Genomic DNA, 25,852 nt, shown 5'->3' with positions numbered 1-25,852 from the left:
GGGCTCATCCAATCACTTGAAGGCCTGAATAAAGCAAAAAGGCTGACCCTTCTTCAAGGAGGAGGGAATTCCTCCTACCTGTCAGCCTTTGAACTAGAACATAAGGTTTTTCCTATCTTTTGACAGAAACTGAAACATCACATCTTCCTGTGTCTTAAGCCTGCCAGCCTGCAGGCTGGAATGACATGATAGGCTCTCCTGGGTTATCTATCAGCTTGCTGACTCATCCTGCAGATCTTGGAAGGTGTCAGTCTTCTTAATATCATGCAAGTGGAACCCTCATAATAAACAAACACATAAATATCTCTTACTGGTTCTGTTTCTCTGGAAAACTCTACTTAACACACAAGACCATCCACAGTGTTAGTTTGCTGGCCTGCTTACTGCCTATATACTGTTTTATAGATGGGCCTAGGATACTATCCTATCCTGAAGGCACTATTCTTTAGGAACATCTAACTCTTTTTTAATCTTTGAGTAGCTTTATTAACTTTCTAATACTAATTTGGTTTCATGGGAATTTTTTGTCACTGGTAGAAGAATATTTAGACTGCTAAATATGTATTTGCCAGAAACTTCTATCTAGAGATTTCATTTTTAACCAAGTAATTTGCAAGATAAATGCATCCATTTCTTTAGGATACATTTGTCTCTCAAAGCCTGATTATTCCCTATGGATGACAATAGAAAGGTCTTCAGTGCAAAGGTTGAAAAGCACACTTAGATTCCAGGTATGCTCACATGGAGAACCTGCTCCACATGTTCTCTCTGAAACATAGAACTTCAATCAATCCACCTTCCTCCTTCCTCCTTCTCCCCTACCCCTCATTTTTTCACTTCATCTCACCTCATTGGCAACAGTACTACATTTCACAATGTTCCACATTATACAATGTTTAGGGAACAGATAGTAAGCATAGTTCAATCTCAATTTCTGATTCTAATTCATTGTTACTGGCTGTGTCACCCACTATGTTTAGCATAAACAGGTATGGGTCATTTGATAGAAATGATCGATTAGCTATATCTGCCATGAATGAGGAAGAAAGCAGTGGCTACAAAAGTCAAGCATTTTCTACTTCTTCTCCAGATTTTTAAGCTGATACCCTTTTAAAAGATACACGAAGAGCAATATTGTAGGATAATTTACTGTGATAATAATTTCTGTCTTATTCTCACTCCTATGTGAGACTCTCAGAAGAACTAGAAATGTAATTGCATTGCAATTACCCAGACCCTTAGAAGTAGGAATGTCCAGCATTGTACTCATTTCCTTTAAGGGCTTGTTAACAGCTTTGGGTTTTTGGAGGCAGGAACAAAGATTATCTGGTAGCAAGGAGGTAACTCTCATTTGGGCTTTTTCTTGGGAATCAAAGTAACTTTCAGTAATTAGGCCAGGTAGTCCCAGAGGGAGGAGGGGCTAGAAACTGTGCTTGCAGTCATTTTGGAAAATGGATCATTTTGGAGAAGAAAGGGTAGCTTCTCAGAGACTAGTGAAGGGACAGAAGGACTTTCTAATACTCTTACCTGGTGCACGTTCACAGACGTTTCTCCCAATGCCAGAGACTAGAGAAGATCAAGCTTTTGGACCTCCTGGGAATCTCGCCTCAAAGTCCTGAGACCTAAAATATACAGAAGAGGGTCTGTGTGACAGAGCCTGTGGTCAGTAAAGAGAAATACTGTAAAAGCATCTGAGTCATTCTGGAGCAGCAGTACCTGAATAATAGTAGACAAGCAATTCTTCACAGCAGCATCACTTGATGAGAGGAACAACAGAAATGGCAAACAACACGATGGACCGAAGACTAGGATATTCTTCCATTTTCCGTGAGCTTGAATGTTTGCAAAGCCGTAAGATTAGTAATCATCTAGTCCCCTCTTCCCCTTAGAGAAATGATTAGGATAAAGTAGAGAGCTAAAATTCACATTCAAGTTGAAAAAAAATTCTATATGGTCCCCCAAATATTGCATAGTAAAATTATACCTAACACCAAAAATTAAAACTAAAATAATACAAGATTCATTTAACATACATACAAATTCAGTAGCATCAGTAGAAGTTCCACGAAGCTGGAAGCAGGGGTCAGAGGATCTCTTGGGAAAATGAAAGGGATAAAGAATGAGGATCAAGGCACTGTTAGTTTAAACCACCTGTCCAAGATCACGTAGCTAGTATGAGAAAGCTGGAATACTAACATGGATCTTCTGATTCCTGTAAGACTAAAAGACCCAAGGTGACTCAGTATTTAGAAGCATGACTTATGTTGTAGTGCTTGAAACTATGTAGAGAACCAAGGATCAGGTATCTAAAGGTGCTTTCTGAGGCCCCCATGCATGTGAGGGAGTGAACAGAGTGTCATCAGGAACAGAGTGAAACACCGTAACACCCAGATGTGTGAAGGGCAAAGCATTGGAGCAGATCGAGAAACTGTACAAGAAATGTGGAGTCAAGCAAATCTACATTCTTCTCACTTCTGCAGGAAAAGTTGCTAAACTCTCTGAGCTTAGAAAACGCATGTAATGTGCCCAGGTCGTGGTAGGTATTACACTAACATACTTTGAATAGTGAGCCATGCAGTGAGCATGATAAAGAAACAGGAAAATATCTGCCACAACAGAGTGAAACATCACAGAAAGCTTCCTGAAGAAAGAGATTCAATAAATAAATAATCTATTGGTGCATGTTTTTTACAGCTTTGTTTTGTGGCTTGTTTTGGAAGTGGGTGCTTGTAAACTTTTATTTATAGTCTTTTTATGTTAACATACATATATTTTGTTATATATTGCAATATTTACTGAAATTCTGTTGATTTTCAAATTTCTGTGAGAATGTGATTCCTATGAACTCTAGTTTTGTCATGCCTATTAAAATTCAGGAACATAATCCTGAAACTTGGCAGGAAATTAACATATACATAATTTTATTGTTCTCTCAGTCTTTGACTAGACTTCCTTTAAAATACATGTATTATATTTAAATTTATATACATAATATATAAATTCACTTTCCACATATGCAGTCAATATTTTTGCTTTTAAAAAAGTAAAGGAAAAAGCAAAGGAAAGAGGGCTTTGAATATTTTTTCTTCTTCATGGCACCCAAACAATCCTAATTGTGCTCAGACTGCTCCTAAATCTCTTCAATGAGAAAATTATTTCTTTTAAAAATCTTAAATGTTTTTAGCAAATATTTAGTATGCTGTTACATATACAAAAGATTTATAATTGTGCTCATATATAGTATTTATTTTTATTAATTTGGAAAAATATATACCACAAGATGAGTCAATAATGGATACACATGTATATAGAGAGAGACACACATCTTATAATCTGTATAAACCAATAATTTCCATAACTCATACAGAAACATATTACATATTAATACTATAACATAACTGAGAATCCAGGAGCTTTTTTTTTTTTTTTTTTTTTTTGAAACAGGGTTTCTTGCTCTACAAACCATGAAGTGCAGTGGCACCATCTCGACTCACTGCAACCTCCACCTCCTGGGCTCAAGTGATTCTCCCACCTCAGCCTCCCGTGTAGCTGGGACCACATATGTAAGCCTACAGCGGGCTAATTTTTTTGTTTTGTTTTGTAGAGACGGCATTTAGCCATGTTGCCCAGGCTGGTCTTGAACTCCTGGACTCGGGCTATCCTCCTGCCTCAGCCTCCCAAATTACTGGGATTACAGGCATGAGCCACCATGTCCAGCCACAAGGAGAGTTCTGTTTGAATATATTTTTTTCTATCTGACCAGTTTTAGTCACGTTATGAAAAATAGATTAGGATTTGGCTGAACAGTCAACTTGTTAATTACTCTCTGAACAAGTTCTAAATGTGTCATTATTATCTAAATAATGAATAAGTGTGGGTGTGATTTCAATATGGAATAACCTGCCCTTGGCTTTTATTCCTTGAGAGATGTAATATCACTTCAATTGCTTTCGATCAGATGTGACATCTTCTGTACATTGATAGATGTATTATTGATATTCCTGGTCTTAATGTGACAAAGTATCTCTCTTATCTTTGATTAAAATGAATTATCACATTGCAACAGCTACTCTCCCAGTTGTCAGTTGCACAACCGGCTTGCCACTCACTCACCACAACACTTCGGTTTTAGAAAGCATGTTCAGTGAATACACTCATGTTTCTATACATGTAACTCAGCTTCCTTTCTCTTGAGATACCAGGCATACAAACTTGTACCTACTGCTGTGCCAGTCTGTTGCTTTTGCCTGCCTGACTTCTTTTCCATGTGCTGTCACCATAACCCAACTTTCCTTTGAAGAATCTCCCCTCATCCATTCTCAGTCCCTGTGATATGGGTGGTGCTGATCTTAGCCGTCCTTCAAGCACCCCATCTCTAAAAACAAGCATGTGAATAAACCTGACCAGTGAGTTGTCCATGACCCAGCTGCAGTGAATGGTTCAGGGTTAGGAACATAAACCAGTTGAGTGAATCAGAATCATCCCTTAGACTTTGTTGCTCTGAAAATAAATAAATAAATAAAAATGTAAGTTAGACTACAAGTCAGATGCAAATCCTGCTGATATGTTTTGATTCTTCGGATTCAGCTGTGCCTAAATCTGAAAATCCACTCTTGGACCTTTCAATTATATAAGTCATTCAATTCCCTTTCTTTTAAAAAAATAAATAAATAGAGAGCATTTTCATTCACTTGCAAAAGACCCTCAATTAATATGCCCATGATCTGATTTTTTCCCATTCAGATTATGTATTAATCAAAATAGGATAAACTCTGGTGAAATAAATAAAATTAGAAATTCATCTACACAGTATAAATTATGTTAAAATAAATAAATTTTAAGGCTGGGCATGGTGGCTCACACCTGTAATCCCAGCACTTCGGGAGGCCAAGGCATGTGGATCACTTGAGGCCAGGAGTTTGAGACTAGCCTGGACAACATGGGGAAACCCCATCTCTACTAAAAATAAAAAATTAGCCAAGCGTGGTGGCACGTGCTTGTAATCCCAACTATTCAGGAGGCTGAAGGAGGAGAATCACTTGAACCCAGGAGGTGGAGGTTGCAAGGAGCCAGGATCAAGCCACTGCACTCCAGCCTAGGTGACAAAGCAAGACTCCATATCAAAAAAAGAAAAAATGACACAGTCACTACAGCTCACAGCCCATTGTCCAATCTGGTCATTTGGCATCAAACTAACTGCAAAGAAGGTTGGGAAAATGCAGGGAAACACATCCATACTCACTGGGCAGCAGCGATCTGTATCGGTCTGGAGTCTCCAGAGAAAAAGAACCAATAAGTCTTATACACATACACACACACACACACACACACACACACACACAAACACACACACACATATGTATTTATTTTAAGGAATTGACTGACATGACTGTGGTGGCTGGTAAATCTGAAGTTCACAGACCAGCAGGCTGGAAACACAGGCATGAGTTGATATGCAGTCTTGAAACAGAAAACCTTCTTCTTTGGAAAACCTTAGTTTTCACTCTTAAGGCCTCAACTATTAAATGAGACCAAACCAAATTTCTTAAAGTCAACTAGTTGTAGATATTAAGCACATCTACAAAATACCTTCAGAGCAATACCTAGATTCATGTTTGCTTTCATAACTGTAAACTATAGCCTAGCCAAGTAGACACATCAAATTAACCATCAAATTCTCTCTGCCCCAAATGAAATGCCTTTCTTTTCCATTTTTTTCTTTTAATATTGCTGTAGATATAAGTATTTCTGCTATATGGTGGGAGATTATAGTCATGTCCTATTGCTGCACATATTCAATATGTCTCCTCTCAAGCACAAAGCTAAATGTTTCAACATTATAAAATTATTTCTCTGCTCATTAGGATGCTAATTTATTTCTAAAATGTTAGAAACTTTCAATGCTATGTTTTCAATGGCTTCCATTTATGTATTCATTAATCCATTCAATAATATTTTTCAGTACCTACTGTAAGCTAGGTACACCAAAGGTCATCTTTTCATGTCATAAATTTGCATCATTCTATTAATAGAGAATAATAACGGTGGTAATGATTTATAATATTTTGTGACAAATTGTCCTAAAACAGGCTAAAAGCAAGAATAACTTATTTCTTATGGTTTCTGTAGGTCAGGAATTTCAGAGCATTTTCATTGGATGGTTGGTTCTCTCTCAGGATCTTTCATTTGAGATGTAGGCAGATATTGGCTGGTGCTACAGTCATTAGAAGTTTTGACTAGGACTGCAGGTCTACTTTCAAGGGGGCTCACTCAATTGTCTGCAAGTTGGTGCTGGCTATTAGCAGGGCTTTAGTTGTTCTCTATGTGAACATCCTCACAGGCTGCCTGTGTGTGTCCTGAAAGCTACCTTTGTCTAGAACAAGAGATCCAACGGTCCAAGGAAAAAGCTTCAATGACTTCGAAAGGTTTTATGACCTGTATTCGGAAGTCATACACAGTTACTTCTACTGCCTTCTATTGGTCACACAGACCAGCTCTGAATCAATATGGAAGAAGATTATATAGGGACATGTATCCCAGCTGAGGGTCACCAGAGCCAGCTCAGAGGCCGATTACAGTAGCTTATGTTAATCCTTTACTTGAAATACCTTTTGTTTAGAAATCCAGCTGGCTCACCCTATTGAATATATGACTCCATCATTCATATATTCAGGTGTGACTACATCATGAGCTGATGTTTTAGTTAAATTTAGCAGGGACCAAAAACTTTTACCTTAGGTAAAAGGGTAAAAGTACACACACACACACACACACACACACACACTTCTTTCCTCTCTGGATTGGTAGCCCAGATATTCTCTGAAAAGGTTCAGCTGGAGTGGATACCAGACACATGTACACACACACAAGTCATTCACCCAGCATCAAGCACACTATTCTGGGGCCCACAAACTTCTACACAAAAAGAAGTTTCCTAACTTTCACAGAAGCAATACAAGTAAGAACTTAGTATTATCTGGGCATTACACTTAATAGAAAATAAAGCATTACATAATATTGGTTTATTTCTATGCCTTGATCTCTCTGAAATTTCCATTTTACTACATTAAAATGTCTAGTAAGTTCAGTCTTCGAGAAGGCATAAATAGTAATAGAACAACATTGTATTTATTTTATTGTAATGGGTGCAAAATTGACATGTGGCTGAGAAGGTCATGGGAGCTCTTGGGAAGATTCTCATAGGGTGATAATTGCCATGGTATGATAAAACGTGATAATTGCCATGATGGGCACAACCAACTTGGGGTTGTAATGTCAGCAATATAGTTTCCGTTCTCATATCCATTAGTTGTAACGATAAAGCAGTTATAAGCTAATTCCTGTCTTTAGTAAAGTAAAAAAAATGCTTTGAATTTTTAAAAATCACCATTTAAATTCAAATAATTCTTCTCTGTTATCCTTCAATTCTACAGGACTTCTAAGTCCACTTATGTTTAGATCCCAACCCATAGATAGAGAATCTATTCAAGTTTTTATTAGGTCAGATAATTAGACTAATACAGACACTTAAGGAGATGATCAGAATAAATCACTTACAAAAATCTGACTTAATTGGCCAAAAAATATTTAAATGTTTTCAAAATTGAAAATCAATTCTTCATTACTCAAAGGAAAAATCTGACAGCACATTGTGAGCTTTAATGATTCAATTAATGACAAATCATGACAAAATTTTTATAGACTTGTTTTCAAAATTCTAGAATACCACCAGATTTATTAACATTGTCATTGCTTTTTCATCACTATTTTTACAAATACTAATATTAAGGGAGCAGTCTTAATATTAAGGGAGCAGTTAGACTGCTCCCTTAATATTAATAGGAATTCAAACTGTCTCTTAGAAGATGATATGATTTTATACATAGAAAACCCCATAGTTACTGCCCAAAACCTCTTAGATCTGATAAACAACTTCAGCAAAGTGTCAGGATACAATATAAATGTACAAAAATCATTAGCATTTTTATACATCAAGAATGTCCAGGCTAAGAGGCAAATCAGGAACACAATCCCATTCACAATAAACACACACAACAATAAAATACCTAGGAATGCACCCAGCCAGGGAGGTGAAAGATCTCTACAACATGAAATAAAAATGCAACCCGAAGAACTCAGATAAGACACAAAGAGATGGAAAAACATTCCAAGCTCATGGATAAGAAGAATCAATATTGTTAAAATGGCCATACTACCCAAAGCAATTTACAGATTACTTAAAGAAATTCAAGGTAACAAAGAGAAGGAATTCAAAAAAAAAATTTTTTTTTGAGGCAGTTTTACTGTCACCCAGGCTGCAGTACAATGGCATGATCTCAGTTCACTGAAACCTCCACCTCCTGGGTTCAAGCAATTCTCCTGCCTCAGCCTCCCAAATAGCTGGGATTACAGGTGCATGCCACCATAGCCAGATAATTTTTATATTTTTTAGTAGAGACAGAGTTTTGCCATGTTGGCCAGGCTGATCTTGAACTCCTGTCCTCAGGTGATTTCCTGCCTTGGCCTTCCAAAGTGCTGGGATTACAGGCGTGAGCCACCATCCTGGCTAGAAATTCAAAATTCTATCAGATAAATGTAACAAATAGATTGAAATAACTAAAAAGAATCAAGCAGAAATTCTAGAGCTGAAAAATGCAATTGGCATACTGAAGAATGCATCAGAGTTCTTTAATAGCACAACGGACCAAGTAGAAGAAAGAATTAGTGAGTTTGAAGACAGGCTATTAAAAAATACATAGTCAGAGGAGACAAAAAAAAGAAAAATAAAAACAATGAAATACCAGAAAATAGCCTCAAAGGGGCAAATCTAAGAGTTATTGCCCTTAAAGAGAAGGTAGAGAAAGAGATAGGGGTAGAACTTTTATTCAAAGGGATAATAACAGAGAACTTCTAAAACCTAAAGAAATATATCAATATCAAAGTACAAGAAGGTCGTAGAATACAAAGCAGATTTAACCCAAAGAAGACTACCTTGAGGCATTTAATAATCAAACTCCTAAAGGTCAAGGATAAAGAAAGGATTCTAAAAGCAGCAACAGAAAAGAAACAAATAACATACAGTGGAGCTCCAGTACATAAGGCAGCAGAATTTTTAGTGGAAATATTACAGGTCAAGAGAGAATGGCATGGCATAAAGTGCTGAAGGAAAAACATTTACCCTAGAATACAAAAATATCCTTCAAATATGAAAGAAAAATACTTTTTCAGATCAAAAAAAAAAAAAAGCAAGGCTGAAAGATTTCATCAATACCAGACCTGTCCTACCAGACCTGTCCTACAAGAAATGCTAAATGGGGACTTCAATCGGAAGGAAAAGGACATTAATGAACAACAAATAATTACCTGAAGGTGCAAAACTCAATGGTAATAGTAAGAACACAGAAAAACACAGAATTTTTTTTTAAGTTTTAATACTTTAAGTTCTGGGATACATGTGCAGAATGTGCAGGTTTGTTACATAAGTATACATGTGCCATGGTGGTTTGCTGCACCCATCAACTTGTCATCTACATTAGTTATTTCTCCTAATTTTATTTCTCCCCTTGCCCCCCACTCCCTGACAGGCCCCATTGTATGATGTTTCCCTCCCTGTGTCCATGTATTCTCATTGTTCAACTCCCACTTATGAGTGAGAACATGTGGTCCTTGGTTTTCTGTTCTTGTATTAGTTTGCTGAGAATGATGGCTTCCAGATTCATCCATGGTCCTGCAGAAAACATGAACTCATTCTTTTTTATGGCTGCATAGTATTCCATGGTGTATATGTGCCATATTTTCTTTATCCAGTCTAACATTGATGGGCATTTGGGTTGGTTCCAAGTCTTTGCTATTGTGAATAGCACTGCAATAAACATACGTGTGCATGTGTCTTTATAGTAGAATGATTTATAATCTCTTGGGTATATACCCAGTAATGGGATTGCTGGGTCAAATGGTATTTCTAGTTCTAGATCCTTGAGGAATGGCCACACTGTCTTCCTGACTTTTTAATGGTTGCCATTCTAACTGGTGTGAGATGATATCTCATCATGGTTTTGATTTGCATTTCTCTAATGACCAGTGATGATAAGCTTTTTTTCATATGTTTGTTGGCTGCATAAATGTCTTCTTTTGAGAAATGTCTGTTCGTATCCTTTGCCCAGTTTTTGATGGGTTGTTTGTTTTTTTCTTGTAAATTTGTTTAAGTTCTTTGTAGATTCTGGATATTAGCCCTTTGTCAGATGGAGAGATTGCAACAATTTTCTCCCATTCAGTAGGTTGCCTGTTTACTCTGATGATAGTTTCTTTTGCTGGGCAGAAGCTCTTTAGTTTAATTAGATACCATTTGTCTACTTTGGCATTTGTTGCCATTGCTTTTGGTGTTTTAGTCATGAAGTCTTTGCCCATGCCTACGTCCTAAATGGTATTGCCTAGGTTTTCTTCTAGGGTTTTTATGGTTTTCAGGTCTTACATTTAAATCTTTAATCCATCTTAAGTTAATTTTTGTATAAGGTGTAAGGAAGGAGTCAAGTTTTAGTTTTCTGCATATGGCTAGCCAGTTTACCCAACACAGTTTATTAAACAGGAAACCCTTTCCTCATTGCTGTTTTTTTCATGTTTGTCAAAGATCAGATGGTTGTAGATGTATGGTGTTATTTCTGAGGCCTCTGTTCTGTTCCATTGGTTTATATATCTGTTTTGGTACCATTATCATGCTGTTTTGTTTTTTTTTTACTGTAACCTTGCAGTATAGTGTGAAGTCAGGTAGCATAATGCCTCCAGCTTTGTTCTTTTTGTTTATAATTGTCTTGGCTATATGGGCTTTTTTTGGTTTCATATGAAATGTAAAGTATTTTTTTTTTATTCTGTGAAGAAATTCAATGGTAGCTTGATGGGAATAGCAATGAATATATAAATTATGTTGGGCAGTATGGCCATTTTCATGATATTGATTTTTCTTATTCATGAACATGGAATATTTTTTCATTTGTTTATGTCCTCTCTTATTTCCTTGAGCAGTGGTTTGTAGTTCTCCTTGAAGAGGTCCTTCACATCCATTGTAAGTTGTATTCCTAGATGCTTTATTCTTTTGGTAGCAATTGTGAACAGGAGTTTGCTCATGATTTGACTCTCTGTTTGTCTATTACTGCTGTATAGGAATGCTTGTAATTTTTGCACATGGATTTTGTATCCTGAGACTTTGCTGAAGTTGCTTATCAGCTTAAGGAGTTTTTGGGCTGAGAAAATGGGGTTTTCTAAATATACAATCATGTCATCTGCCAACAGAGATAATTTTACTTCCTCTCTTCCTATTTGAATACGCTTTGTTCCTTTCTCTTGCCTGATTGCCCTGGCTAGAACTTGCAATACTGTGTCTTTAGGAGTGGTGAGAGAGGGCATCCTTGTCTTGTGCTGGTTTTCAAAGGGAATTCTTCCAGCTTTTGCCCATTCAGTATGATATTGGCTATGGGTTTGTCATAAATAGCTCTTGTTATTTTAAGATATGTTCCATCAATACCTAGTTTATAGAGTGTTTTTAGCATGAAGGGGTGTTGTATTTTATTGAAGGCCTTTTCTGTATCTATTGAAATAATCATGTGGTTTTTGTCATTGGTTCTGTTTATGTGATGGATTACATTTATTGATTTGTGTTTGTTGAACCAGCCTTGTGTCTCAGGGATGAAGCCAACTTGATCATGGTGGATAAGCTTTTTAATATGCTGCTGGATTCAATTTGCCAGTATTTCATTGAGAATTTTCACATTGATGTTCATCAGGGATATTCGCCTGAATTTTTTTTTTTTTTTTTTACTGTGTCTCTGCCAGGTTTTGGTATCAGGATGATGCTTGCTTCATAAAATGAGTTAGGGTGGATTCCCTCTTTTTCTATTGTTTGAAATAGTTTCAGAAGGTATGGAACCAGCTTCTATTTGTACCTCTGGTAGAATTTGGCTATGAATATGTCTGATCCTGGGCTTTTTTTGGTTGGTAGGCTATTAATTACTGCCTCAATTTCAGACTTTATTATTGGTCTATTCAGGGATTCGACTTCTTCCTGGTTTAGTCTTGGGAGGATGTATGTGTTCAGGAATTTATCCATTTCTTCTAGATTTTCTAGTTTATTTGTGTAGAGGTGTTTTCTCTGTAGTATTCTCTGATGGTGGTTTGTATTTCTGTTGGATCAGTAGTGATCTCCTCTTTATCATTTTTTATTGTATCTATTTGATTCTTCTCTCTTCTTTTCATTATTAGTCTGGCTAGTGTCTATCTATTTTGTTAATCTTTTCAAAAAACCACCTCCTGGATTCATTGATTTTTTGAAGGGTTTTTTATGTCTCTATCTCCTTCAGTTCTGCTCCGATCTTAGTTATTTCTTGTCTTCTGCTAGCTTTTGAGTTTGTTTGCTCTTGCTTCTCTAGTTCTTTTAATTGTGATGTTTAAGGTGTTGATTTTAGATCTTTCTCACTTTCTCCTGAAAACACTGAATATTGTAACATTGTAACTGTGGTGTGTAAACTACACTTGTCTTAAGTAGAAAGACTAAATAATGAACCTATCAAAAATAATAACTACAACTTTTCTAGACATAGTCAATACAATAAGATATAAATAGAAAAAACAAAAAGTTAAAAAGTAGGGAGATGAAGTTATGGTGTGGGGTTTTATTAATTTTCCTTTTGCTTGTGTTTATATAGCAAACAGTGTTAAGTTAGCAAATAATGTTAAGTTGTTATCAGGTTAAAATAATGAGCTATAAGACGGTATTTGCAAGTCTCATGATCACCTCAAACCAAAAAAAAAAAAAAAAAATACAATGGATACACAAAAAATATAAAGCAAGAACCTAAATCACATCACCAGAGAAAATCACTTTCACTAGAGGAAGACAAGAAGGAAGGAAAGAAGAAAAAGAAAACCACAAAACAACTGGAAAACAAATAAAAAATGGTAGGAATAAGTTCTTATCAATAATAATGTTGAATGTAAATAGACTAAACTATCCAATCAAAAGACATAGACTGGGTGAATAGATGAAAACACAAGATCCATTGATCTGTTGACTGCATGAAATACTCTTCACTTATAAAGACACACATAGAATAAAAATAAAGGAACAGAAAAAGTTACTCCATGCCAATGGAAGCCAAAAAAAAAAGAGCAGAAGTTTCTATACTTGTATCAGAAAAAATAGATTTCAAGATAAAAACTATAAGAAGAGACAAAGTAACCACATAATGATAAAGGAGTCAATTTAGCAAGAGGATCTAATAATTTAAAATATATATGCACCCAACACTAGAGCATCCAGATATATAAAAGAAATATTATTAGAGATAAAGAGAGAGACAGGTCCTGATACAATAACAGCTGGACACTTCATTGGGGATCATCTCCAGGACATTGGTCTGGGCAAGAGTTCTTGAGCCATACCCCACAAGCACAGGCAACCAAAGCAAACATGGGCAAATGGGATCACATCAAGTTAAAAAAAGAAACCTCATCACATGTCTGAGCACATTGGCTCAAGTCTGTAATCCCAGCACTTTGGGAGACCAAGGCAGGCAGATCACTTGAGGCCAGGAGTCTGAGACCAGCCTGGCCACATGGCAAAATCCTGTCTCTACTAAAAAAATTAGCCAGACATTGTGGTGTTCGCCTGGACTCCCAGCTACTCAGGAGGCCAAGGCATGAGAATTGCTTCAACTCAGGAAGCAGAGGTTGCAGAGAGCTGAAATGGTACCACTGCACTCCAGCCTGGGAGAAAGTATTTGCAAACTACCTCTCTGACAATAGATTAATAACCAGAATATATAAGGAGCTCAAACAACTCTATAGGAAAAAAAATAGAAATATCCAATCAAAAATAGGCAAAAGATTTGAATAGACATTTCTCAAAAGAAGACATACAAATGGCAAACAGGCATATGAAAAGGTGCTCAACATCACTCATCATCAGAGAAATGCAAATCAAAACTACAATGAGTTATCATCTTACATCAGTAGAAATGGCTTATATCCAAAAGACAGACAATAAGAAATGCTGGTCAGGATGTGAAGAAAGGGGAACCTCGTACACTGTTGGTGGGAATGTACATTAAGTTTCAAAACTACCATTTGATCCAGCAATACCACTGCTCAGTATATACCCAAAAGAAAGGAAATGTATCTATCGAAAAGATATCTGCACTCCTATGTTTGTTGCAGCACAGTTTATAATAGCTAAAATTTGGAAGCAACCTAAGTATTCATCAACAGATCAATCAATAAAGAAAGTGTGGTACATATGGACAATGGAGCACTATTCAGTCATAAAAAAAGAATGAGATCCTGTCATTTGCAACAACAGGGACAGAACTGGAGATCACTGTGTTAAGTGAAATAAGCCAGGCACAGGAGACAAACATCTCATGTTCTCATTTATTTGTGGGAATTAAAAATCAAATCAATTGAACTCATGGACATAAAGAATAGAAGGATGGTTACCAGAGTCTGGGAAGGTTAGTTACGGGTTGGGGTTCATGGGGATGGTTAATGAGTACAAAAAAATGTAGAAAGAATGAACAAAACCTACTATTTGATAGCACAATAGGGTGATTATAGTCAATAATAACTTAATTGTATATTTTATAAAATAACTTAAAGAATATCATTGGATTGTTCATAAAGGATGAATGCTTTAGGGGATGGAATATCCCATTCTCCATGATGTGCTTATTTCAGAATGCATGCCTGTATCAAAACACCTCTGGTACCACATAAATATATACACTTACTGTGTACCCACAACAAGTTTTTTTTTTAATAAAAATAATAAATTCAAAAAAAGATCTCAGTCTTTCTGCAAGTCAGGAATTCAGGTGCAGCTTAGCTGGACCCTCTGGCTTTGGGTCTCTCACAGGGATCATCTCAGAAGGCTGAAATCAAGCTGTCAGCTGTGTCTGAAGTCATCTTGAAACATGACGGGTAGTGGAACTACTTATACACTCCAGTGGTTGGAGTGATGCATTTACAAGCCAAGAAACTCCTAGGATTTCCAGCAACTACCAGAAGCTAAGAAGAAGTAAACAAGGATTCTACCTTGGAGCCTTCGAAGGGAGTATGGGCTTGCTGAGAGCTTGCTTTTGTATTTCTAACCTCCAGAACCATTAGAGAATAAGCTTCTGTTGTTTTTAGCCACCAAGTTTGTCACACTTTGTACAGCAGCCCTAGGAAACTAATACAGGAGTATCAGTACTTTATTATTTAGATGCTAACTTAAAGAATAACTATATAACCTATCCTGAAAACAGTCTATAAACCAGTGTTTTCTTCAAGTTAGGCTGGGTTAACATACAATCCTTTTTGAAGAAGAAAAATTATCATATACTATCAGTGTTAAACTATTTTCATAATTAACTGCATTAATTTTATGTGATCGATGATGCTGTTTTGCTGAACATGAATGGCAATGCTTAGGGTCAGTAGTAGAAGATGATTTGCAAATTTTACACTTCATTTACTGTAAGTTGGACAAACCTGTAAGTGGCCTTGTGATCCCTGTCTCATGGTATTCATACCCTTGCATAATCCCCTCTCCTTGAGTGTAAGTAGGATCTGTGACTTGCTTCTAACCAATAGAATTCAGCAAAGGTGATGGGATGTCACATTAATGATTACAGTACATCCTATAGGATTCCATTCTGCTAGAGACTCTCTCTCTCCACTGTCAGCTTTGAGGAAGCAATTTGCCATGGTTTCTATAGCTACAAGTAAATGAATACTGTGAGCAATTTGAGTGAGCAAGGAAACGCATTCTTCCTCCATCAAGTCCTTTATATAAAATGGCATAGTATTTGCACATAACCTGTGCACATCCTCTTGTATACTGTAAAGCATCTCCAGATTATGTATAATATCTAATACAATGTAAATGCTATGAAACAAATAGTGGTTATACTATTTTTTTGTATTTTTTATTTGTATTATTTTTTACTTTTGTATTGCTATTTTTATTTGTATTATTTTTTAGTTTTGTATTGCTATTTTTTTTTTGAGACAGGGTCTCATTCTGTTGCCAAGGCTGGAGTACAGTGGCACAATCACAGATTAATGCAGCCTCCTTTTGCCGGGCTTAAACAATCCTCCCACCTTGGCCTCCCGAGTAGCTGGGACTACAGTCGTGTGCCACCCACCCAGCTAATTTTTTTGATTTTTTTTCTTCTGTAGAGACAGGGTCTTGTTATTTTGCCCAGGCTGGTCTTGAACTCTTAGCCCCCAGAGATTTCCCAAAGTGTTGCCATTACACGCATGGGCCACAGTGCCCAGCCTTGTATTGTTACTTTTTACAGTTTTTTCCCAGTTGGTTAATCCTAGGGTGCAGATGACCGATATGGAGGCCACCTGTTCTCAAGACTAGGAGAATTATTAAATTTGGAGGTGGGGAGAGGTAAATAAATGTGAGATTTTTATAAGATGACCTTTTGTAATATTAGTATGGTGCTACCTGGTGCCATAAGAAGACTTGATTCTTCAGTCACTTTTCTCAATTTACTCTGAAAACTTAATCTATGCATTATATTATGCTGTCATTTGTCATTTACTGAGTGAAGTATAAGTCATAATCATAAATGCAGACTCCACAGGAATCATGGGGCCATTCTCACTTTTAACTGTTCAACCAGATAATCTAGAATAAGTTTTCATAAATAAATATAAAAAATTATCCCAAAGACATTCAGATCTGTACCTCTTCTCATAAAAACAGTAGAATGAAAGCAAGTAAAAGTGATATTAAAAGGATAACTTTAATTATTTTAACGTAAGGTTAATGTTTTTATGTGAATGATTTGCTACATTTATTTCAGTAACCATTATTAGTTATATAACCGACAAAACTCCCCTTTGCCACTAGCTTGGGATGCCAAGATATAGATAAGTTCCAACCTTATTCCTAAATCAAAAAGATCTCCTCCACCCCCATCAGTTTTCAGTTATGCCATATTTACCAAGGTCCCAGGAATGAATATCCCCCAAGGGGATGTTTAGGAAAGATGCTGCCCTCATATCCATGTGGTGGGGTACCCTGACCTGGTCACCAGCTACAAGGTGGGGTACTAGGTGAGTCCAGTCTCTGCTTTCAATAACTCTTTGATACCCCACAGTCAATGCTCAGACGTTAGCACCCAGAACCTCTACCTTCATTGGAAGGATAGATATGTTGAGGCAGGTAGAACAGGAATACCTTGCAACCCTCACTGTGTAATTAACCTACCACCCAAGAACAGATAAGTGGGTGTCTTAATCTATTTGGGCTGCTATAATAGAATACCATAGTATTGGTGGCTTATAAACAATAGAGATGTATTCCTCACTGTTCTAGAGGCTGGGAACTCCCAAGATCAAGGTTTAGGCAGATTTGGTATCTGAGGAGGGCCCACTTCCTCGTGCAAGGACAGTCATTTTCTTACTGTGTCCTCACATGCTAGAAGTAGAGAGAGAACTGTCTGGGGTCTGTTTTATAAGGGCACTCATTTCATTTATAAGGGCTTCCCTCTTATGACCTAATCACCTCCCAATGACACCACCTCCAAATACACTGGGGATTAAGTTTCATCATATGAATTGGGGGTGGGGGAAGAAAACAGAAACATTCACTCCTTAGCAAGGGACTTCTTGATAAAGCATAAAACAAGGAAATTCACTGGTAAAGTTTTTTTGATGACACTTTCACTATGCATTAATAAATTTTTAGCAGCACATTTCATAGCTGACAGCAAAACCATGAGGTTATGATAATGTACGTTTTTAAGAAACATTGCCCAAATGTACATTTACTTGGTGGATAAAAACTTAAAAGTATGGTTGCTGTGGACTGAAGCTTTGTATCCCCTCAAAAATTCTTATGTTACGGCCCTAGCCTTCAAATATGTGATGATATTTGAAGATGAAGCCTTCGGAGAGTAATCTAACTAACTAGGGTTAGATTAGGTCATGAGGGTGGGGTCCTTGTGATGGGATTAGCATCCTTCTAAGAAGAGAAAGAGAGACCAGAGTGTGTGTGCACTTTCCTTCTCTTTCTCCCTCCTTCTCTCCCTCGCCCTCCCCCTCACCAACCCCTACATGTCAGGAAGAGGGCCCTCAACAGGAACAGAATTGGCCCATACCTTGATCTTGATCCCCCAGCCTCCAGTACTGTGAGAAACAAATGTCGTTTAAGCCACTTAGTCCATGGTATTTTGTTAGGGCAGCCTAAGACGACAGTTCTTAAAACTAGTCATAAATCTGCATTGCCAGCAAAAGGAACACTACAAATCTTCATCATAGCAATTCCACTTCTAAGTCTTTAGCCAAAAGAAATAAAAACATGTCCACAAAAAGATTTGTACAGAGCTTTCAGTTTCCAGTCCAACATGTAAAGAGCTTCGCAGGTGTCACTCCATCAACAAGTAAGGAGCTGAACAGACTAAAAATCAGCACTATTCTTAGATCTATCATAGAAGTGATGTCTCAAGGCAAACTGCTGCTCCAAAAATTAAAGAGAGAAATAGGCAGAGAGAGAGAACGACAACTTATCAGAGCAAAAGCCTCTGTGACCAGCACTAGATTAAGAAAAGCTGAACTGTAATTGATGAGTTGCTGGAGGCTCAGTGTGGGCAGTTCTGAGAGTTAAGACCTCGGGGTGAGGGAGCCATAACGGGGAAGAACTCACATTTTCTGACTTACCTCTAAGAGCTCTAATAGACTCTCACAGTAAGGACACCTTCCTTCTTCCAGCTGCAGGAGGATAAAAGTAATCATTTTGAAATAAGTCAGGACATTCTGTTCTTAATAAGGTCTGCCCTCAGGAGAAATTATTTTACCAAAGCCTAACCTATTGGGGTTTTAGCAGAGCCTAATTAAACTAGGGCAAGGGAAATATCCAACTCTCCAAACCCCACTAGATATCATGGCTCACCTAAGGGGGTAAAAATACAAGAAGCATTTCTGAGGTTTACAGTGCATGGACAGAGACTCACTGGAAGACTGAGACCTAATCATGGGACTATGGAAAGCTTCCCCTACCCCTGCACCTTACCACCACATTGCTAAAGGTCTGTTTACACAATTCCCTTTAACTAGTGCATTATTTTTTTAACAAAAAAAAAAAAATTACAAGCATACTAAAGTACAAAAAAAAAGGCAGTTTGAAGAAGAAGAGAAAGTACCAGAACCAGAATCAGATATGGCAAGAATGTTAGAAATATCAGGCCAGGACTTTAAAATAACTATAATTAATATGGTAAATAATCTAATGGAAAAAGTGGGCAACATGAAAGAATGAATGAATGATGCAAGCAAAGACAGAAATTCTACAAAAGAAACAAAAAGAAATGCTAGAGATTTAAAAACTCTATAAAAGAAATGAAGAATGCCTTGGATGTGCTCATTTGTAGAAAAGACATAGCTGAGAAGAGAATGTTTGAGCTCGAAGGTGTGTCGATAGAAACTTCTGAAACTGAAAAGCAGAGATAAAAACAGAAAAGAATATCCAAGAACTATGGGACAATTTTAAGAAGTGTAACATGTAAGTAATAAGAATACCAAAGAAGAATGAGAAATGAACAAAAGAAATGTTTGGAGAAATAATGACTCCAGATTTCTCCCAAATTAATGTCAAACAACAGATCCAGCAACCTCGGAGAACACCAAGCAGGGTAAATGCCAAAAACTAAAATGAAAACTAAAAAAAGAAAACTATGCCTAGGCATATCATATTCAAACTGCTGAAAATCAAAGACAAAGAAAAAATCCTGAAGTAAGTCAGAGAGGAGTGGTGGGGGAAAACCCCTAACAGTAGAAGAGCAAAGATAAAAATACATCTGGCTTCTCAGATAAAAATTATATCTGGCTTCTCCTCAGAACCCATGGAAGCAAGAAGAAAATGGAGTGAAGTAAAGCAAGAGGGAAAAAGACACCAACCCAGAACTCTGTGTCCTGAAAAATTAACCTTCAAAAGTGAAGGAGCCAGGTGTGGCTCCTGTAGTCTCAGATACTCATGAGACTGAGGTAGGAGGATCACATGAAGCCAGGAATTCCAAGCCAGTCTGAGCAACATAGTGATACTACCGTGTCTTTTTAAAAAAGGGTGTGGGGGTGGGAACAAAGAGAAAATAGGCTTCCACACACACACAAATATCAGCCTTATTAAAAATAACCAAAACCTGGAAGCATCCCAAATGTCTGACAGGAGATAAATAAATTGTGGTATGTTTATATAATGGGATACTGTTCGGCAATTGAAAAAAAAAAAAGCAAACTACTAATACATACAGCAGGAGAGATAAATCTCAAGAACTCTTTTTTGTTGTTTTTGTTTTTTGAAACAGTCTTGCTCTGTCTCCCAGGCTGGAGTGTAGTGGCTCACTGCAACCACCACCTCCAGGGTTCAAGCAATTCTCATGTCTCAGCCACTCAAGTAGCTTGGACTACAGGCACGTGCCATCATGCTCAGCTAATTGTTGTATTTTTGGTAGAGATGAGGTTTTGCCATGTTGACCAGGCTGGCCTTGAACTCCTGGTCTCAAGTGATCTGCCTGTGTTGACCTCCCAAAGTGCTGGGATTACAGGTGTGATCCACCACACCCAGCCTGGATCTCAAAAACTTTTGTTAAACCACTGAGGCCAAACCCAAAAGTGTACATATTGTATGATGCAATTTACATGAAATACAAACACAAATAAAACTAATCTATAATAATAGAATCAATTTGTGTCTGTAATATGGCATGGGGTAAAAATTGACTGGAAAAAAACACAAAAGACTTTCTACACAATGAGAAACAGTATCTTGCTTTGGGTAATAGTCACAGGAATACACACAATTGTAAAGTTGATCATATTAAATACATAAGATCTGTGCACTTCATCATATGTTAATTATATCTCAATTAAAAATTCATTTACATATAAACAATTTTAAAACAAAATTGTATCATACCTGCATCATTTTTAAATAGAGCAAGGCAACATCAAGAATGGCTAGAACTCTGACCTTGAATTGACTTTTTTTCTGGTCTTAACTTCAGCTGCAAAGCACTTCAAATGGCTCACCTTATTAAAAAGGAGAAAACATAATGTAATACCCCACCTGATTACTTTGAGTCCAGTGTCTCCATCTAGTTTCCAAGAACAGTAATAGTAATAATGATTATAATAATAAATGGTTATTTAATGGTTATTGTGTGCTAGGCATTGCACTAAGTATTTTGTATATATTATCTCACTTCATCTTTACAATAGTACTTTAATTCTATTATTTTCATCATATTACAACAATAACACTGAAGGTTAGAATGGTTGAACAGCTTAGGTATTAGAGGAAAAGTTCCTCAAGATAATAAAGACTACTTCTGCAAAAACCTCAGCTGACATTGTAATCAATTTTTCCAGTAACATACGGTACAAGACAAGGATATGCATTCTCATTACTTCTATTTAACAGAGTACTAGAAGTACTAGCAAGAGCAATCAGGCAAAAAAAAAAAAAAAGAAGAAGAAAGAAAGGGCATCTAAATCTTAAAGGAAGAAGGAAAATGATCTTTATTTGCAGATGACAAAATCCCATATGTTAAAAAAAAAGATACCACACCAAAAAAAAAAAAAAACAAGGAAACAAAAACTATTAGAACTAATAAATGAATTCAGTAAAGTTGCAGTATACAAAATCAACATACAAAAATTAGTAGCATGTTTCTACACAAATAGCAACCTAACTGGAAACAAAATCAAGAAATTAATTCCATTTATGGTAGCATCAAAACAGTACGTGGGAATAAATTTAACCAAGGAGGTAAAAGATCTGTATGCTGGCTGGGCACAGTGGCTCACGCCTGTAATCTTAGCACTTTGGGAGGCCAAAGTGGGAAGATCTCTTAAGGACAGGAGTTCAAGACCAGCCTGGCCATCATGATGCATCCCCGTCTCTACCAAAATACAAAAATTAGCCTGGTGTGGCGTCACATACTTGTAATCCCAGCAACTTGGGAGGGTGAGGTAAGAGAATCGCTTGAACCTGAGAGGTGGAGGTTGCAGTGAGCTGAGATCATGCACTGCCCTCCAGCCTGGGCAAAAGAGAGAGACTTCAACTCAAAAAAATATGTATCTGTATACTGAAAACTATAAAACAATGATGAAAAAAAGGACAAATAAATGGAAATAAATCCTGTGCTCATGGATCAGAAAATTCATATTGTTAGAATTACATACTAAACAAAGCAATATACAGGTTTAATATCATTCCTGTCAAAACCCCAACTGCATTCTTCAAATTCCATATAAATTTTCATAAAATTTTAGGAAAATTCCTCAGCTGACATTGATTCCATATGATTCATATGATTTAAGGAAAATTCATATGGAACCATAAAATACCCAAAAGAGCCAAAACAATTCTGAGAAAGAAAAAGTTGGAGACATCACACTTCTTGTTTTTAAATTATGTTACAAATTTGTAGTAATCAAAAGAGTATAATCCTAGCATAAAAACAGACACATCGACCAGGAGAATAAAATAGAGACCCCAGAAATAAATCCAAACATATACAATCAACTAATTTTTGACAAGGGCACCAGGAGGACACAATAGGGAAAGGATAGTCTCTTTAATAAATGGTGCTGGGAAAACAGAATTTTCCATAAAGAAGAATAAAACTGGACCCTTAAGTACCTTACACAAAAATTACCTCAAAGTGGATTAAAGAATTAAATATAAGTCAATAGAATATCAAAATCCTAAAAAATAACATAGAGAAAAATCTCCTGGACATTGGCTTTGGTAATGACTTTTTTCGTATCACACCAAAAGCTCAGGCCACAAAAGCAAAAATAAATAAATGAGACTACATAAAACTAAAAGCTTCTGCACAACAAAGGGAATAATCAGCAAAATGAAATGGCAGCCTATGGAATGGGAAAAAATATTTGCAAGCCATATATATGATAAGAAGTTTGTATCCAAAATTTATACAACTCAATAGTGTAAAACAAATAACCTACTTAGGTTTGGTGGCTCATTCCTGTAATCCCAACACTTTAGGAGGCCAAAGCGGGAGGATCACCTGAGGCCAGGGGTTTGAGACACTCCTAGGCAACATACCAAGACGCTGTCTCTACAAAAAGCTTTTAAAAGCTGGGCATGGTGGTGTGAGCCTGTATTCCCAACTACTTGGGAGGCTGAGCTGGGAGAATCACTTGGGCCCAGGAGGTCAAGGCTGCAGTGAGCCAAGATCACACCACACCACTGTACTCCAGCCTGAATGACAGAGTGAGATCCTGTCTCTTAATTAAAAAAATAAAATAAAATAATGATTTAAAAAATGGACAGAGGGAATTTCTCCAATGAAGACATAAAATAGCCAACGGGTACAGGAAAAGGTGCTCAACATCATTAATTATCAAGGAAATGCAAATCTAATGATTATGAGACAGTACCTCACACCTGTTAGGATAACTATTATCAAAAAGTCAAAAGAGTTAGGGGAGAAAGAAGGGGAAGAAAAAAAAGTCAAAAGATAACAAAAGTTGACTAGGCTGTGGAGAAAAGGGAACTGTTGCACCCTGTTGGTAGGGATGTAGATGGGTACATCCATTATGAAAATAGTATGGACGTTTCTAAAGAAATTAAAAACAGAATTATCATATGACCCAGCAATCTCTCTTCTGCACATATACTCAAAGGAAATGAAATCACCACCTTGTAAAGCTACCTGCACACTCCCATGTTCATTGCAGCATTGTTCAAAATAACCAAGACATACAAACAACCTAGGTGTCCACTGACGAACAAACGGATAAAGAAAATGTGGTACACATATCAATAGAATATTATACAGTTCAAAAAAAGAATGAGATATTGCCATTTCTAACAACATGGATAAGCTTGGAGGACATTATTTTAAGTGAAATAAGCTAGACACAGAAAGAAAAATACTTTGTGATTTCACTAATATGTGAAATATAAAAAAAAAATCAAATACGCAAAGAAAACAAAACAGTAGTTACCCCAGTGAAGGTGGAGAGAGCAGAATTGGAGAGGTAGGTAAGAGAATGTAAAGTAGCAGATACGTAGGATGAACAAGTTTAGAGCTCCAAGGTACAACATGAGGACTATGGGTGATACAATTGTACTTTATATGGGATTCATGTTAAATGAGTAGACTTAGCTCCTCTTGACACACACGCACACACACACACTCACACAAATGGATAACAATGTAAGATGATGGACATGCCAATTTGCTTCACTGTAGTAACCTTTTCACTATCTATATGTATCCCATAATATCATGTTGTATACCTTAATTACACATAATAAATTTTATTTTTAAAAAAGAGAATAAAAAAAGAAAGAAAGAAAGGAAAATAGAAAGGGAGGGGAGAAAGGGATAAAGGGAGGGAGGGAGGAAGAAGGAAGGAAGGAAGGAAGGAAGAAAAACTAAAGTTTGAAACAAAGCCAGGCCTTGAATCTAAGCCTATGCCTTTTTTTTTTTTTTTTTTTTTTTGAGGCAAAGTCTTCCTCTGTGTCTGTCACCCGGGCTGGAGTGCAGTAGCACAACCTCGGCTCACTGCAACCTCTGCCTCCCAGATTCAAGCAATTCTTCTGCCTCAGCCTCCCGAGTAGCTGGAACTATAGGCATGCACCAGCACGCCTGGCTAATTTTTGTAGGTCTGTAATCCAACATTTTAAAATAATCTCTAAGTTCCCTTTAAATTTCAAAAGTGTGTGCGTCTTTCATTTTGAGTCATAGATCTCCATCTTAATTTCCATTCATTATAGAGACAACTTGTATTCATTCCAAAATGTATAACACCTGAAGGGAAAAGAACAGAAATACATATAGTAACTCTGTCAATTTATTGAAACTAGAAAATCTGAATTTTTTTAGTAATTTTAAGCAACTTTTATAGACTAAGCAGACATTCAATTTGTTGGAGAAAATGTTTGCTATGTCCTGAGAAGAAATGGCCTGCTAAGTATTTTTTAGTCAAGGAGCAATGATAAAAATCTTTACACATTTTCAGATAAGCCCTGAAATTGGTAGGTAATCCAAAGGTAATACTTAAGGGTGGATTTATGAAACATAAGCATTCCCTGGAGATTCTAAGAAAGACCTGGGGAGGATATTAGACTTCCATTAATTACACAAGGGACTTGGCTGTGTTCACTGTGTCTTCAAAGGAGAGGAGTCTCACTTAAAGGGCAGAAATATGAGAACAAACAAGACTTGATATGCTGATAAATGTTTAACAACTAGGTCTCCAGGAACAAAATGAAAAGCCCTGACTTGTACTGTTAGCTGATTTCTGAAAGACTTCTTGGATTAGTAAGAGTAAAAATGAACTTAGACTAAAAAACAAAAGACAGCCATGCTGTTAATCAGACTGCTGAAAGAACAAACGCATAAAGTCAGCTACAAAGTTAACAGGACATATGGTTTCTCCCAACATTATGTGACTGTGAGATGTCATCACCACCCTCACTATGAGCAATTACTGCTTCCTTACTAATGCCACTTCCCAATACCCTTTGCTGTTCCTGTTGGATGCCCAATTGGTAAACCTTCTTACCCTCATGACAGTAAGAAATCCCTAGTTAATCCCCACTGCTAACCCTGTCACAGAAATAGCAACCAACTCTTAGACCCCCCTGAGACTTCTCTGGCAGGAACTCAACAGGTACAAAACAGAGTTGACATTACACAGTTCCTGCACGTGCTCTCCTTGGCTATGAATCAGTCAATAAATTTGATTTTGTCAGACTAAAGGCTGAAAGTTTTTGGCTGGTCATGCTTTAACTTTTCCATGGTGTTAAAATTCCCACCAAGGTTGACTTTAA

General features: G+C 36.8%; 1 long non-coding RNA gene across 2 annotated transcripts in view; it reads right to left on the bottom strand.

Annotated features, from left to right (window-relative positions):
- Window positions 1-1,533: 1,533 nt before the first annotated feature.
- LOC135274892 (uncharacterized) overlaps window positions 1,534-25,852 on the bottom strand; it is a 150,851-nt gene continuing 126,532 nt past the window's right edge. The window contains exons 4-6 of one of the 2 annotated variants that reach the window (XR_010342620.1): window positions 20,957-21,069; window positions 1,717-2,094; window positions 1,534-1,622 (exon numbers count right to left, since the gene is read on the bottom strand). This is a non-coding gene — a long non-coding RNA (uncharacterized LOC135274892). Of the gene's footprint in view, window positions 1,623-1,716; window positions 2,095-20,956; window positions 21,070-24,596; window positions 24,828-25,852 lie in introns of those variants that run through there. The other variant, XR_010342621.1, reaches the window with a different exon arrangement.

This window comes from Aotus nancymaae, unplaced genomic scaffold, assembly GCF_030222135.1.
Source record: "Aotus nancymaae isolate 86718 unplaced genomic scaffold, 86718_ANA_hifiasm-v0.15.2.pri h1tg000014l, whole genome shotgun sequence".
In the NCBI taxonomy this organism is placed as follows: domain Eukaryota; kingdom Metazoa; phylum Chordata; class Mammalia; order Primates; family Aotidae; genus Aotus; species Aotus nancymaae.
This window is presented reverse-complemented; position numbering and strand designations above follow the sequence as displayed.